Source organism: Pipra filicauda, unplaced genomic scaffold (genome assembly GCF_003945595.2).
Source record: "Pipra filicauda isolate LSUMZ 115617 unplaced genomic scaffold, ASM394559v2 scaffold309_size868695_pilon, whole genome shotgun sequence".
In the NCBI taxonomy this organism is placed as follows: Eukaryota; Metazoa; Chordata; class Aves; order Passeriformes; family Pipridae; genus Pipra; species Pipra filicauda.
This window is the reverse complement of record NW_024104431.1, coordinates 697260-714952: the sequence shown is the minus strand read 5'-3', so window position 1 is coordinate 714952 and position 17693 is coordinate 697260. Positions and strand designations below refer to the sequence as shown.

Below are 17693 nucleotides of genomic sequence, written 5' to 3'. Positions count from 1 at the left end.
GGGGGCTGCCCGGTGCCCCCGCCCTGCAGCGCTGTCGTCCCCACCGGGGCCGCGGTGATGTCCCTGCCGATGTCCCCGCCGGTGGTGCGATGATGTCCCCGCCGGGGCTGCGGTCGTGGTTCCGCCGGGGCTGCCGTGGTGTCCCCAGGGGCAAGTGAACCGGCACTGCAGCTCAAACACCATAAAGTGTGGGAAGGTGACACTGTGTGGAACCCCCGGCCATGGGACACGCGGGGATGCCATTGCACCCTCACGGTGAGCTCGGTGCTGGCCGTGGGACACGGAGATGCCATTGCACCCTCACGGTGAGCTCGGTGCTGGCCGTGGGACACGGAGATGCCATTGCACAGCGGGGGAGGTGAGGCACAGCCGGTGCTCCGCTCGAGCGGATGGTTTGGCTCCGTAACAATGCCTGTCACGGCTGTGGCTCAGGAAGCACCCGGGATAACACAGCTCTGGCTGACCCAGGGAACCAGGGCTGGCTCGGGAGGACCTGCTCGTGCAATCATAAAACCGGGTACCTGAGTACAATGCAAAGTGTTTTCACTGCTCAGTGAGGAGCAGACATCCCTTCTTCTGTTTTGAATCACAGCTTGAGCCTTGCCCATCAAACCCACACAACACCTGCACCTACGTACAACTGCTCTTGTTTTGAGGTGACACTGGGAGGTACCACTGTCACACACAAAGAGGATCAAGCCAGTTTGGCTCCAGGGACACACTCTCAGTAGAGAATTTGGATTCCCAACAGAGAGATCAGCGAACTCACTGGTGAAAAGTTGTAAAGACACATCATTCTTATGAGGTGTTTTATCTCCCACTGCCATTTTACAGGCAGACCAGTGAGTCATGGGGCAGGGAATAATGGTTACAAGGCCACACAGGAAATACAGCACAAACCATGAGAATACAAGCTTGTGTTCTTACGGCTGTTGCCTACAGAGGTTCACTTTCTATACCAGCTCAAGATGTTAATTTATTTTGAATGCTGATTCACATACAAAATGTTGAAGCTAAACCACAGAGGGGCCTGTTGTATTCCTGTCACCAAAGTAGAGAGAAATACTCTGATAACTTCAGACTCGTTCTTAGAGTTGTACCATTAAAATACCCAGTGTTAAAATATTGCAGGTAACAAGATGAAAGCTGGCATCAAAATTGTTACTCACTCAAAATTCCTTCTGAATTTGTCAAATCAAGCCTCATTTCAATGGAAGTGGAGTTTATCTGTGCTGGATATATCTGTATTTTCTCCTTGTGCAGACGTTACTCTGAGATGTGCATGACAGGGAGAAGGAGACAAAACACAGAGATACAGGTCACTGGCTTTCCTTCACATCTCCTTATCTCTGAGCAGCCTTGAGAGGGACCAGCAGCATATGCCAGTCACTCAATTAACTAATCACACCCCTGTTCCTTCAACCCAATATCTGCTCCTGTTTCTGATGATAAGCCCAGACTGTGCTGCAGCCAGAACTTGCTATCTGAAGGACAAGCTCTCTTAGACAAGTCATGCCACATTTCTTTTAGAATATCAATAGTTGTACAGACACTTTCACAAATGTCTGCAGCTCTCTTTTTGTGATGAACTGGTGTTTGGGCAGCACCTAAATGAGAGGCTCTGAACAGCAACCCTCAAGGTCAGAGTGAATCACAGAGAGGCAGAAATATCACACTGCTGCCAGGAGCCAAGGCAAGAGGGACAAGTGATCTGTGAGGAAAGACTGAAATAACTGTCTAGAAATGGTAAAATGGGCAAAAGAGACCATTGCAACGAAGGGGTCATGCATTGTTCTGCATGACTACTGGAATATAGGAGGAGCAAGGGGGTCACACTGCAAAATAATACTGTACCTGTGAGGTGAGGATGACACTGAGGAATCGTGCCCATCACTGGGAATTTTAAGAGCAGGTTAGACAAACATCTTCCAGGACCACTACAAGTAAAGTTAATCCTGCCTCGAGACAGGGGACTGCACTAAAAGCCCTGAAGATCCCTTTCCTGGGAGTTTTCAGGGTTTGTTTTTCCTTCCAGGAGTGTTCCTGCTCTCTGCAGTGCGGCAGAGAATCCATGGCTCTGTGCTGCCCTACAGAGGCTGAACACCTGCAGCTTTTGCCAAGTCATCTTTCAGCTTTCCATCCCTGTTACAGTCTTTCGGTTCAGGAATGTCATTCTGAGAACAGACTATCTGGTGTTGTCTCTGGCTGATTCATTGCTCTAATGAGAGTTTTCAATTGCTTACTATTTCTTGAAACTCAGCTGAATTACTGCATTATTAAGTTAAGGTCCAAACCAATGTCAGCTTTCTGACAAGCCTAATATGACTCTGTAAATCATGATGGTTGGAAGCCTTCAGTTCTAGAAATGCATTGCCTTCAACTCTGACACAGTTGTCTTTGCTGCCTGATTTTCAGTGGTGTTGTCTGGCTGTGTCCCATTGTTTATGTTGCCTCCCCTAGAAGTTCCATGCTATATGGATATAAATATGTTTATTCTATAGCATAGTACCATGTGGGACATAAGTGCATCCACAGGAAACCCTCTGAGCTGGCAATGTCTTCCCAGGAGGAAAATGCTTCTGCTCTGTGTTGTTACGGGATTTCTCAGGCAATGGTGGAGGAGTAGAGCTGAAAACCAGTTACAGTGGCAAGACATGCTCTCCCTGCCAGGCTTATTAAACTCCTCCTGTGACCACACACGTGGTAATTTCCTTTCAAATCTGCATAACATTTACAATTTTGTGCTCTCAGCCTCTCTGTGGTTTGTGTCCTTCCACAGTGACTGTTGCACTGCAGAGTTCATCTGGAATTATTTGTATGAAACACTCCATTTATAAAATAGGAGTTAATTTACTATTACATTAACTAATATTTAACAACTGATATTAACCAATTATCATGCTATGGAGTTTCTACTCCATAAAATTAAGTTTCCATATGCAGGGAATTTTGGTATCCAAGGTGATTGTTTCCAGGATGCTTAGGAGCTTTTACAGGGAGTTGGGAAGTTAATTCTCAGTCCTATCTCAGCCAAAACATACAGGCCAGGTACTCTTTAAATACATATTTTATGTACTTAGGCTTATTAAAAAAACCAGAAATGTCAGCTTGTAAAACTCTTTGCCCATGTAGCACTCTCAAGAAAGTTAGTCATAAAATCATAAAAGAATGATCTATTCTTGTAGTGTCTTTAGGTAATTTTGGAATCCATGCCAAGAAAAAAGGTTTTGCATAGAATCTCATAAAATTCAAGTAATGATTTGTCATTATAATAATTTCTGTCTCTGGTTTCGACAGAATGTGCCTGTGAAGTTTTCTTATCCCGTACTAGTTATAGTCCACAGAAGAAACATGAGGTCACTCTCCTTTTTAAATAAAGCCCTTTTCTTTCTCACAAGGTGATTTGGACAGTAGTGGGAGGATGGACTGTAGTTATTTACATTAGCCAGTTCCAGTTTCCCCAGACTGACAGAAATTCCCATGGAAATTCTGGTTACATTAACTTTGACAGAGATATGGGACTGTTTTTGGAAACTTAAAAAAAAAAAAAAACCAGCTAGGGAATACTTTTCATTTTTATTAATATGCAGTATCTTAATTTTGTTTATTAAAGAAATAAATCAAGGTTAGTTTCTGCTTAGTTTCAGATGGTTTTCACAGGAGACAAAAAACCCAAGAAGTCAGACAAATATTGGCCAAGCATCAACCCAGTAAGGAATCCCATAATAGAAATCCCGAGGTGGACAGCAGTAAAATGAATAGCATGAGAAAAGAGAACATTAAATATGAGTATGTTGTTAGCATACTTACTTCAGACTTGGACAGTGCTTTTGTGTTCTTGGAGATTAAACACACTTGGATGAGGAATTGTTGTAACAAACCCTCTGATCCAGCTGCCATCCCATCCCATCCCATCCCAGCAGGTACAGCCTGAGGGCTCTCAGAGACATCACAGGGCACAGTCACTCCTTGTCCTTTTGGGCAGCTCCCAATTTCTATTACAAACTACATGAATCTGAAAATGATGTGAACATTCATTTTCTCTGCATCAAATCTTTCAGCCTCCCCAAAGTCACTTCTTTCCTCCTCCCCATGGAAACTAATGCAGAAAGTCTGGGCTTGCCATTCCAGGAGCAATTAAGGGCACTTACAGCCCCTGAGTTTTGCCCAGCCCTTGAGCTCCAACATCAGATTTATTTATCTTTTGGTGATGAAACATTTGTTCTTTTGTAGGTCATTAGTTTTTCTGCTTCATCAATCCCCTGGGTGAGTTGGTAAATGATGTACAGCTTCTGTTTTGTCAAATTCTGACTCTCGCCTTCACCTCATGTGGCTGAGCACTGGGCAGGGCAGTGAGAAACAAGGACAAAACTCCAGGTTCAGGCAAGACCATCAGTAAAAGTCCATTTTTAAATTGTATTTCAACTGGAAAGAGAAGTGTCAGAGTGGGGTGTCTCCACTAGGTGTCCACGTTTCAGCAATTTTCAATTAAAGCTTCAGTGACCGCAGCAGCCCTGTGCAGAAAGCAGAAAAATTGCTATGCTCCATTGAGAGATGTAAATACAAGATAGATTTTCATATTAGGGAAGTGTGCACCTGGGCCTCTGTCTAAAAAGGCACCAAATCTAGCACAAAACACTCAAAACCCACTTTTCACTTGCACATCTTAGGCTCTCAAACAGGTCCTCTAAGGCTGGCAGACTTTTTACATATTGATTGTTGTCTCCCTGATTGTTTACAACCTTTCTTTTCCTAATCATTTTTCAAATTATTCTGTGTTTTGTATTAACTTGCAGTTAATATAAATAGTTGGAAAAAGCTTTCCCCCCCCCCTAGTTTCTCTATTCATAGCTCTGTTTTGCATTCAGCTGAGTGCAGAATCCTTAAAACAGTGGCTCACATTTTTAGATCCGCCTGCATAATTGTTAAATAATTGCTTTGCTCATTACATTTCTCTTCAAATATTGATGGCTAATGTTTACCTACTTTGCCTGAGTATCTAATGGGTGTTGGAAGGCACAGTCATGCTCCTGTGCATGTAAGTTTGCGCTCACAATTTTAATAAAACTCTAGGTTTGTTTATTCAAGATGCTCTTCACTGCAAATTTTTGTGATTTCCATACCCATTCATTAATAAGAGGTCAGAGAGCAGCTATTTCATTCAAATACTCGGGAATTCCAAGGAGCTGAAATGAAGGCCTTATTTAAGGTTATTGAATTCTGTTCTAGGCATAACCCAGCAGATTTTTTTTCACTGTTTTTCTTCTGGTTTTCCAGGCATTTTCAGTTTGTTAAATGTAAGGATAGAATAGATTTGAGGGAATGCTATGTGCCAGAACATTTTAAGGCAGGTTCCAGCACCAGATGCAAACTAGGCTCTAGTGATTTATAATTCTCGTAGATGTGAGTGTAAAATCTAAAACTGAATTTGACTCCAACACTTTTACCTCATTTACAATATTAAGAAAACAGAACAGGTTTTTTTTATTACATAACAAAATGAAAATCTGGTGTCACTCCATTTAATTTAGACCCTGCCTGGTCCAGGAATGTGCTTTAACATGGCTGTCTGCCTTTAAGCACAGAAACAATCCTACAGGCTTCATATATTACCTGAACTGTGTCTCAGAGCTCATCCTAAATGCTGTCCAGGTTCAGTGTCATAGCCGACGGAAGGACAAAATAACAAGGAAATCAAGATAAAGGCCTAAATCATCACATTCTGAGAATGGAAATAAACAAAATGAATCAATTTGTTGCCAAAAGTATATATGTTTTTAAGTAAAAAACCCAAACAAAAACCAACCAAACCCAGAACATCCTCTTACGGAATATATCCCAGTCTTGAATATTTGCTTTCCGTTTGTTTAATAACAGGAAAAGGCTTGTAGCTCTTTTATTGAGTTTTACATGTCAGCATCTAAATATTCTGATGGTATTCTTAAAACTTTTACCAGGAAAAAAACAGTGCCATGGCCTATACTAGGAAATGTTCTGTTTATTTTAAATGCATTTATGAGCACACAAAGGCAAACAATTACCTGTCATAAACCAAGGGAGCAACTCATAATGGCTTGGTGTCTCATTCGTACTTCTTTGTGTAGTTCTTTGGCTCATTTGTTCCTGCCCTTCCTGTGTTCTGTTCCTCACCTCTCCCTGTACCTTTTGAACTCAAGTGTAGGTTAAATCCCTTTTTTCATTGCCCCATCACCTGCTGGGCTCTGCTTCTCCTGGTGTCTCAGCCATAAGAAATGTTGGGCTAAAGGTTTATCAAGTCTCTGTTTCTGGACCCACATGACAAGGATGGTCACCAGCATGGAAAAGTGAAGCCTGAAGCCCAAGGGCTGATTTTTAAGTACGTAATCCTCGGACTGGACTCTGAACGAAAGAATGACAAACAGCTTTCAAAGATCATTAAACTTCCTACAGAAGTATTTTAACCTGTCTTGGCCTTGCCTGTTCTATTGTGGCAACTGCAGTAACTGCAGTAAATTTTGGCCTAATCATGTTAAAAAAGAGATAATTCTGTCAGTGTAGGATAGACTAAACTCTGTAAACTAGGCTAGTTGTTCTCTTTGCCTAACTATGGGCTTGTTTAAACAGTGAGTAAGCTACAAACAGCCAGCCACTGGATTCCCTTGGATCAAAACTGTGAGCACAGGAGCACTTCAAATCCAGGTTCCAGATAAAAAAAAAGTAAATAACTCATAAAAGGAAGTGCAAACAGTAGGGAAATCTTGTTTGCATCTGTCAAGCTGTGTAAGGGACAGTCAGACTGGAAAGAATGGTCAGATTATGAGGCGCTGGGTGGGCTTTGAGGACATCTTACGTACTTGAAGGAGTTGGGGAGGATGTGTGATCTCCACCTAGTTGTTCTGCATCTTCACTGTCTGAGCCACACAAAGGATCTCCTGCACAGACACCAAAGTTTCAAAAGTAAACTCTGGGCTCGGAGCCCCAGGCTTTGTTATCACATCTACCTCCTGATTATTGCCAGGAAAAGGAGATTCAGCACAAAGCTGGGATCATTACCACTCCCTTAAAAATGACTGGTCTCACTGCCACAGGGGCGGGGGGGGGGGGGGAAGCGCAGTGCTGCTGAGCTGAGGTTGGTCACCAGTAGTTTATCTGGGAAACACCTCTCATAACTCAGGTGACTGTGACCAGGTATCGCTGGAATGGGCAGGTCAAGCACGGCCATTTCAGATCATGCAAATATGGACATGCTGTGCCAGCTAAAGTTGCCTTTGTAGGATGAAACCAAGTCTATGAAATGGAATTTAAACACTATCTAGTAGTGAGGGCTTTGTAAGCAAGACGTATTTTAGAAATCTGAGTGCAAAAAAGGAGATGAGACAGAAAGACTTTCTACATTATGTTAAGAATTGAAAAATATTAACCCTGATCATGAGTGTGGTCACTGAGAGAAATGTCTGTTATGTTAATTAATATTAATATGTTACTATGAAGATATTAATAAGATCATATTAAAAACATGAGCGAATTAAAGAGGTTGGCACAGGACAGAACTGGTTGGTCAGGACTTTTCTGGGCAGTACGACCAGTCAACAGTGCTTCATCCCTCAGAGGTTGAAAAATCCCCTCTACTCACCTGCAGAAAGAGTGGCGTTTTGTGTTTCACTTCCCCTGGAAATGGATGAACCAATACAGAAGCGGCCATATTGCAGAAGGCTTGGTCTTCACTGCTCGAAATGCAGGATAAATAATGGATAAATGGATAAATAACTGTTGGACCTATTCTGAAGTAAAAAGAGGAGACTCAGCACTTTGTATTTATCCTGGTGAAACTGTGCTATGACCCAAGCCCTCCCCTGGAGCTGACCGTAGTGTGTTTAACTCAAGCTGAAGTGCTTGGTCTTCCCTGAGCTGTTATCTCAGGGTTGCTTCTGCACATCAGCTGCCACAAAATCCTCACCATATGTTTCTGCAAGGTTATTTTCACACATGATAAAATATACAACAAGCTCCAATTCTTTAGCTTCTTCCATAAATCCGGACCAGAGGCGTGTGGCCAAGCAACATGGGTGGCTGTGTTGGAATATGAACACCACCGTGGCTGCACTGCAGCAGGTTATGAAACCTTCTGTGCAATTTATGATGACTGGATTTCGTATCACAAGGGAAGAAGTTGATTAACAGTCAAATGACAACTGGATGTCGGTGTTCAGGTGCGTAAAACAGATACAAACATGCAAATTATACACGTATAATTGAATGTCCCAGAAATACTGCATAGAAACACCCCATTTCTCATATCTTTTCTCTGACAATAGCAGGTAGAAATTACAGACATAATTTAATGATCTAAAATGTATTGGCTTTCAACATTTGTCGTATTTCATATAAGTGATTTTCATCCTGTTGTGTCCTGAAACGCTAGAGAGAAATGAAGGACGTTTGAATTAGCACTTTCAACCTGCCACAGATGGAAAACTCCCTCTATAAATGGATATATTCCATTCATTGTATTGCAGCCACAGAGTCCCACAGGAGAATCACAATTCTGCAAAATGCCTGTAGGGCTCAGCATTATGTATTTGGGTCTTGGATTAGGGGAAACACTTGTAACAGAGAGCATCCTGATGAATACACCTCTGAGAAGGCTCATGTGGATGCCTTTTAAAGTGCTTAAAGTCTGGGGCAACTGACATGTGCTCAATTTGTTCTAGATATAATTGTGTGAGTTTAATGTGCAGACTGCCTGGAACAATGGGATAAAACCTTCTGGTTTGTCACACTATTGTCCACTGGGGTGAACAGAGAACTGCCGTGTGCTGATCCAGAGAACTGAATCCTTTGGGGAATGAGAAGGGAATTCCACCGTGAACAGTCTCCAGGACTGTGTATTTTGGATTTGCATTTTGCTTCTGTTCTTACGATGTGCAGGTTGCTGTCAGGGGGTGGCTGCAGTTTTGGACCCTAGTTCTGCAGTCATATAAAGAGATGTTTGGTACATTTAACAGGCCACGGCCATGTAATGACATCTGAACTTCACTTCTTATATTACTGATGGCAAAAAACATCCTCTTTAGCCTTCAGATATAAATTTCTGTGCTTCCTCCTAAAGAATGTTCCAGTTTAAACCACACATGCTTTTCTTACTCTTTTACCAGATACTGGAGGTCTTTTTTTTGATACTTTTTTCCTGAAAACTGCTTTTTTAGCTTTTTTTTTCACCTTGAGGTGTTTTCCAATTGGTTTTGCTTACCAACACAAGCATTTTAGATATATCTGCCTTTGCAAAAAATGTTTTTCTAGATCTTTTGAACTGTGGTATAAATAGCAATATATTTCTGTCCCAATAATATAATTATTCTCATTCTTAATGTTCTTCATTCAATTAGCTTATAATAGCTACTGTCTTGCCTCAACCTTTCCTAGGGCAGGGACAGTTTTTCAAATGCAGCAGGAAAATAGAATCTTGTTCCTGCTCGAGTCCTTAACACTGTTTTAATGCAAATATTGTGGCCGTGTGTATAATTTTTTTTAGTCACTCAGTGGAAAGTCTTACAGGTCCCGAATTAGCAAAAGTTTTGTAAAGTTCATATTACTAATCTATGGAATTTATACCAAAGGTGTTGAAATCACTTACGCTTTTGCTGACTCACTTCCCCCAGGGATGGCTGGTGACCTCAGAAATGCCCCCACACGAGTTCAGGGCACGTAGTTGCCATCTGCAGCATGAAGAACATACTGAACTCTCAACTCTGGTTCATCCTAAAATTTTTTGCCTAATATATTTTAGTGGTGTGCAAACCCCAGAGTCTATTCCAAAGGCCATTTTCTTTTACAATCTGCTCTGACTCAGATGCTCAGTTAGTGTGGTATTTACAAAATATCTGTACCACCGTGAATTTATCTTGCCAACAGAAGTTAAATGGTTACATATTAAAAAGATTTTATAAGCACGATATGCCACAGTAAACATTAGTAAAAGTTGTTCTAAAACTATTTCTGTCTTTCATTGGGAAACAATTATTCAGGCTTGAAGGGGAAGACTGCTTAGTAAAAGGAAGGAGAAATAAACATTCTGAGGTTTTAAAGGAACTCTGCTTTGCTGATTAAGTGCTTTTTACAGAAATGCAACTAATGTTTCCTTCTTTTATAATTCTTAAATTGGGCCCAAGTGCCAGTAAATTACTTTCTTTGCTGTGCGTGGAGGTTTATTTTTAGTCACAAGGAGAGTATAGACAGCAGGCTGAAAATCAAGCTGACTGCACACTAAATAAACTACCACACACTTGAACTCTTGGTGTCAACTCATTCATCTCACTGTGGCTCATCTCAGTTTTCTGTCAGAAACAACTTTTCAGTAGCCATCTGCCAAGGCTCTGAAACTGCCTTACATCTGAGCCTGTGCTTATCTTCTGAAAGCATCAGTTTTAAAGCTCCAAGATTTTACTGGGGTTGAATTTTGCTGTGAGACTCACAGTGGAGCTGGAATTTGGTGTCCTTGCTGTCAATCTGAGAGCAGAACTGCTTGGCAAGTGGTACTGTTCCCTGTGGAAGTGTGGTGAGTGCTGGGCACAACCACCATGCTACCCTTTCAGAACCAAAATACCAGCCTTGATGTGTGACAGATAAAACTGTTCAAAAGGAGTCTCTCACTAAATGTGTAACATCACCAGATGACGACCTGCTAAGCAGGTGACAAAAGACAGAATCAGATTTTTTCGATTCCTGCTGGGCTGTTTGTGCAGTTTTTCTCTAAATCGGGGGATCGGAGAGATCCAGCTTTTAAATGAATGGTTTTCCTTTCCTCTTGTGTTCACCAATGCTGTTTACCAAACTATGGTTCATGCTGAGCCACTGCTTTTCCCTCCTGTTCCCATGTTGTTGAATCAACACACCAACAGAGAAAGCAGTTCTGGGATGGTCAACCTGAAGTGTTTGCTACACCATTAAGGAACAGAACATTCTCTCTCGTGTCATCTGGCTTTCAGCAGTGTTGAAAGATGGAATCAGTTAATGCTCAAGCTCCCTGAGATCCATACTGGTAAATATGCTGTTTGGTTTCAATTAAGTGCACCTCCCCCCTGAAAATGAAACTGCACGCAGTGCTGCTGCTTCAGGAGAGCTGGATTCTGGTCACAGCAACTGACCAGCTAAAAATCAATTTTTTTTCACCCCTTCTCATACTGTAGAGGTAACACAACTCCAAGCAGTGAACCGCTGATTATAATTCATCTCCTGAAACTACAAACAGAATTGTTTACTAAGTTTCAGTCCATTACAGTGACACAAAACCATTGGAAGTGACAGATGGGTCATCGAGGGTGGCACAGCACGGGTGAATTTGAGGGCCTGATCTGACCTCTAGAGCTTTTTCATTTTGGACACATGGAACCTGTAAGACTCTTATCTTATGTCGCAGAAGCCAAACTAAATTTACCAGGCTCGTTCTTGGCAAAAAAAAAAGGTTTTTGCAATGTCTGTAGTCAGTGTAATTTCTTATACACATAAATATGTCTCTGTTGTCCTCTAACACCCAATAAAGTCAGACCCAGGTGTCAGTCCTTGTTGCTCGCTACAGAAACCATGCAAAGAAAATATCTACGGATTCTGGAAAAATCACAGGATGTGGGAGTGCTGGATGCTGCCTGTCCCAGCAGCAGGGTCAGCCAGTGGCAGCCTGGTGGCACTGAAATGGGTTGAAGAAAAGTCTTGCGACTGCAACCCATGAACACAACTCACTGCAAGACTGGGGCAGGATTGCAGCAACTCCTGCAATGGGTCCAAGCCCCTGGGAGAACAGTGTCTGATTGAAAAATGACTGGTGGTTGGCTTCGAATACTTGGAATAAATAAAACAGCAGCTCCTATTATGCAAGGTCTATATACTTTCCTCACAGACTTTCACAGAAATGCCACATTTCTGACACCTTTCCAGCAGCTGTTTAGAGACACCCTGGTCTAGGCAGGCAGGATGTGAGACTACAAATATGAATTCTGGGTTCCGTTCCCTGTTCTGACATGCATTTGACAAATAACACCTCAGTTACTCGCTACCCCTATTTGCAAAAAGGATTGAAGCCACTTACATACATCTTACTTTGATATTAATAGACAATAGCACTGTTATTTAAGACTTATTATTTTTATAATTCTTTTTAAGAATCCTTTAAAGCAACTCTTTTACAAAAATTCGTTTCAAAATTATTATGTATTCATAGCAATAGCAGTATCTATCTAAATGCAAATCCACTCCTTCATCCTATTAAGTATCTATAATGCATATTTAAAATCTCTATAAACCTCCCTACTCCATACGGAATATTCTGGTCTCATAGTGAGCAGCAGGAATTTGAAAAGTCTTTCTAGTGCACACTTATTTTTTGTATGCAGGTTGCAGCAAATTGGAAAGGCCCAGAAAATGTGGATTAAAGTAAAACTGCTCTTAAGGACAGGATTTAACTGTTCATTCACGTCTTCAACTTGGAACCAGCAGTAATGGCAAAAGTTGAGATTCTGAATGATAGAAAAGCCCATCAGGTATATCTGATTAAATGGGAGTCTTGTATTTGTTCAGGTAACATCAATTTTAGAGGGGCTGAGGACCATAATTTGTTTATGAGAAATCATTCTATCAATTAAAAGGTGACAGGTATTAAAACAACACTAATTCCTTGCTTCTGCCTTCACTTGTTTCTGATTTTACACATTCAAGTGACATTGAATCAGAATAGATGAAATAAACTCATGCTCTGTTAATCAAAGTCTTCTCATGTAAGTCTGTACCTATTTTTATGAACGGCAAATTAAGCATCCCCTAATGTGCCAAAAAACCAGCAAGGAGTTGTTAAACTGTATCAGACCCCAGGTAGGTCTAATTTAGTAGCACTATTCCAGAGTGACCTTTCCATCTGCTTCAAAGGAAGATGGGAAAAATGAATGTCAAATGTTGCACTTCTGCTAAAACTTCTGTCTTTGCTGGAATGGCAACCATGACTGTGGAAAAAAAATGTGAAAAGTCGAGAGCAAGAACTAAACTGCCTGGGTCTGAGCTCATTCTCAAGAGGTTATAGCCAGGTTACACAGTTTCAGAGGGAAAAAACCCTCCCCTTGCTGCCAGCTCTTAAGCCATGGATTTATTAGGACAGTGGCTCCCCTCCTGACAATGTCACACAACCCAAGATGGGTTTTGGAACTGTGGCCTGAGATCCCCAGTGCCAGCCCTGCTGCTCCTCACAGACACGTGATCTGTTCAGAGGGGTGCAAAACAACCCCACATGTCACAGTTGCTGGAAGGCTGAATGTTATTCAGGTTATTTCTACCTCTCATTTCTTAAATAAGAGGTTTAAGGTTAGGAGGATTCTGGAGCTCATCACTGTAATTTAGACTGCTGCACAGAGTATCCGTGTAGATAATCTCACCCCTTTCTTCCACATATCAGAATTTCAAGGCAAACGCATCTGTTTAGTCTCTGCCACATTGCTGCAAAGTTAAATAATGTCAATGTACATAAATAACTTCAATATATGTACTTTGCTACTTGCAATATAATAACAACACCTATTTGCACCACAGGATGCCTAAATTCAGGCTGATAACTGTGATGTGAAAAGCACAGTCCAGAGGTGGGACCCGGATTACATTTCTTGGGGGGGGAGGGGGGGGGGGGCAGTATGTATTCAGAATTAGCAGATTCTAATTAACAGTGAAGAAAGGAGGTAGCAGGCACCAACTTATTTCATGAGGAAAACAGGAATCTGCTGTATCTTACCCTTGTATAGCCAAAACAAAAAGGAGATGCCAAAGCAGGAGCTTCCCCCAGAGATACCCCATTATCCGTGTGTGCCACTGAATACAGAGACCCAGGGCCAGCCAGGTCTGGCCGTGGGGAACGATGTTATAGTGACATCAGCAGCACACAGAACTCTATGGAAGCTGGGGGGGTTTGTATTTAATACTTGTTTGCAGCCAGTTTTAGGAGCACTCCCAGCAGCAGTCAGTTTGTATTGGCAATAAAGCCAACCCTCCAGGAGGAAGGGAAGCGTCACTGCATCAACTGCACTGGAAAATAAAAGCAAGCACAGCAGAATGAATATTTTAAACTGGCCAGGAGTGATGTTAATATCATTAATTCTAGGAGGCGCTTTTCTTCAGACAAGTGGCCGGAAACTTCATTTTGTGAAACTGGTGCTGCAACGTTTACAACCATAACAAGAGGTGATAAAAAGGACTTTCAGCCCACACAGAATAGTTTGCTAGAGTAAAATTCCTGGCTCTCTTTAGGTCTGTAATGACCATTAATATCAAGTATGTCCTTAGCATAAACTTTCTCATGATCCTGAAGTAATTTCCTCCCTTCTGTTAAAATTGAGACAATCACAGAGAACACTGAAAACAAACCCTATCTGAACCATCTCCCAGTCTGCCTTTGTGCAATGGATGGGCTTTAAGGTCCCTTCCTCCCCTCCAACCCAAACCAGCCTGTGACTCAATGATTCCCATGACTTTGAAGACATGGGAAGGCCACCTGGGCAAGTGTACAACAATCCCATTTTGGAGCTGCACCAAATCTCTGCTATTCATGAACCTCATGAGACTTTGCCTGGTGCTGAGATGAGGTGAAACTTTTGCTGTCTTTTTCAAACACAGCCCTATTGCAGCACTGCAAGGTCCTGTTGCATCAACATGAGGTTTCAAAATATAGTAAAACCAACTTGACCCTCAATTATTTATTTATTTGGTGCTGATGTCTCAGAGAGCAGCAGCATTCCCAACAGCAAGTGGATTCCAAGCATCTGTCCTTAGCTTTCCAGTGACCCTAGGGAAGCAACCCATAATCCACATATTTTAATTGCCAGAGGAGTTTGTGGGCTGTGGAGGGGTGGGAATGTGGGCAAGTATATTTCTGGATCTATAATTAATCCTCCTTGTTGTACGAGTGAGATTTATGTGACAGCCTCGCCACTGTGAGGATAAAGGAGTTGTTATACAGAGATGGGGAGGTCTGTAATTTGAAGGAAGAGAAATATAGAGCAATTTCTCTGTGTTTAATAAACCAGGCATATTGGCAAGGCTCTCTTACAGTCCAGTACCATGCTGCTAAGAATGATCCTTTAGTTTTCTACAGCCTGAGGATTGTTCCAAGAGTGTCCCTAGAGTTTTTGGCTCCCGAGATCAGGATTCACCAAGAATTTGGATTAAAGACTGTAGCAGAAGTCAAAACTTGCTAAAGTGAGGCTTCCAGGTCTTCTGACTATGGATGTAGCAGAAGCAGATGATACCCTGCTCACCTCTGCTCCTTCCCAGAACACCCTGCTGCCAGAATTCACTCCCTAAGGAGCACCAAAAGGAAGGAATGAACTGTTCTGCCACAACATCTTTTCTACTTTGGCCAAAGCAGATAAGGTATAACGTGGTTATTATTTCATGCAGTCTCTTTTGAAACTTAGTCGACTTTTAAAACAGTATTGCTTATTTTAAAACTTTTCCTGTGCAAACTCTTCAGCTTCCTCCAGGATAATTCTGCATTAACAAGGCTCTGTATCCCATTGCAGAACAGACACGGACACTGACAGAAATCAGCGTACCAGAAACGTTCTTTTGCCCCAGCTGCTCCTGCACAGGCTGCCCCACGTGCACACCCAGCGTGTGACCCGAGCCCAGGGTTCCCGCCCAGGGATCTCCTGACAGTTGGGTCAGGTTTGCCTCCATCCCTTCCTCTTTCCCCACTCTGCTGCAGGGCTGGGGCCGTGCTGAGTCACCACAGCACATTGTTAGTCAACAGGTTTCACTTACACAAGTGCTTGTAAGAGAATGATTTCTAGGTGCTGTACGTGACACGGGCCAGTTGCAAAAGATAATCCCCTTCTCTGGTTTGTCAGAATGCAGCCATTTCTTTGCCTGTATTGTTTGGAAGAATAAGGTGAGATATTCTGTGTATTTAAACTGCTGGGGAAATTGTAAAGAAAAGAGATTTGTGCTTTGTTCCCTCAGCCAACATCCTGCCATCCCACTGATTGCCTCGGAGCTCAGGTTCTGTTCAAGTTACTAATTTGGATGCGAAGCTCCCCTTAACACAGTTGCATACAAATAGCTATCATTTGCTAAAATGAGAAATGATTCCATTTCTTCTCCTGTGAAAGCTTAAAAATTGCTCTAGAAATTCTCTGGCCAATATATAGTTATCTCTAATCATCATCAGCTCAGCCATGGTGTTCTCTGCACCTTCTAACGTGCAAAACTTCAGGGTCCAAATTCAGCGCTGGTGCAAATGTCTGTAGTTCCCAGGAGAGTCTGGGAAATGCACCACTGGCTGTACTCCTTACGGAAAGCTTTCAGAAACAGTACTGTGTTAAACTACAATAATCCCAGTACTTAACCCTAATGTTAAAAAATAAGCTAAGGCTGGCACTGGTGAACCTTGCTTCACAAAGCAGGTGTTATTTTTGCTTCATACAAGTGGTATGTTACTTGTAAAATGTATTGGACACAAACCAAGAGAACTTCCATGTCAGCAAAGCTATTGACCAGTGCAAATGCAATAAAAGCTGGGCAGAAGCTGCATGGATTGCTCAGCACTTTACAGAAAACAAATTTGGTTTATTCCTGTTCATATGCCAAAGCACCCAGGCAATTCTGGAGCACTGTTGTAGATTGGCTCAGCACAGATCAGGAATGAATGGCTACAAATTCTGAATTAAATGTGCCCTACGAGTGCCTTTCCAGGCTGGTGCCTGCACACAAGTGACTTCTCAAACAGAGATTGACAGTCTTGCTGCTAAATCACACTGTTCTGTAGGTAAATAGACTCAATTCTGCAGAGATTTGATCTATCTCAGTATAAACAGAGGAGAAAATAAATGGGTAAGACAAAACCTGAGTAGGATTCCATAAATCCAGCCATTCTTTTCAAAGCCTTGGAGGAATATGAGAGAAGCAGCAGCTGATACAGGCTGTTGATCCTACTGATTGCATTTCTTAGAATTTCTAATGGGAAAATAAAATAAAAAGTCTTTCTATCAAATATCCCAAACTTCTGGGTGGTTTTGAGGTAGAGACAGGGTACTAAATCTGGAGTATATGTCTGGAATCCCTCTGTCAAAGATGTGGCCGCCAGTCACAAAAGAAAACAAGACAACTCTGCACATATCCTGGGGTGACACATGTGCAGCCATTTCCAGGACTAGGCTGAAAACATTCCCCTGTCATTTTGGAAAACATGCTGGTCAGTGCTGGCTCAGACCATGGACCCAAAGACAAATTCTTTAACATAAAGGACCCTGTGCTCTCCTACCTCAGAGCACCAACTGCAGGAAAGGGTTCTCCCTCAGAGGTGGTGTGGATGGCACAGGAAGTTTAAAATCAATCGTCATTTTGTTGAATTAGGAAAAAGAGCAAATATTTAGTGAAGTAAATGATACTGTTCTCATCCTCATGAACAGAACAGTGACACAGAGCCATAAATTCAATGGTACTCACTTTTCAATATCTGGAAAGGTTTTTCCTATTCAGAGGCAACCATAAAACAAAGTGAGATTTCATGATCAGCCACCAAAAATTCACAGGCCTTCAAGACAAGGAAGCAGGAATAGAAGCCCAGGGAACAGAGCAGCATTTAAGAAGAGTCAAAAACCAAGGCAAGGAGCTGTGGGGTTGGTGAAAATGTAAGTTCCAACACAAATTTGGTCAACATTTTTAAAACCTGTTTGTCTGAATACTGC

General features: G+C 42.0%; 1 long non-coding RNA gene across 4 annotated transcripts; it reads right to left on the bottom strand.

Moving 5' to 3' along the window:
- Positions 1-4396: 4396 nt before the first annotated feature.
- LOC114002528 lies at positions 4397-13809 on the bottom strand. Of its 4 annotated transcripts, XR_005564309.1 has the most exons (7): positions 13745-13809; positions 9614-9695; positions 7613-7760; positions 6834-6911; positions 6042-6378; positions 5614-5722; positions 4397-4514 (listed from the first exon to the last, which is right to left on the bottom strand). It is a non-coding gene; the product is annotated as an uncharacterized LOC114002528 (long non-coding RNA). The 4 variants fall into 4 exon arrangements; XR_005564308.1 differs by having other exon boundaries at positions 6042-6911; XR_003545899.2 differs by lacking the exon at positions 6042-6378.
- Between the last annotated feature and the right edge of the window lie 3884 nt (positions 13810-17693).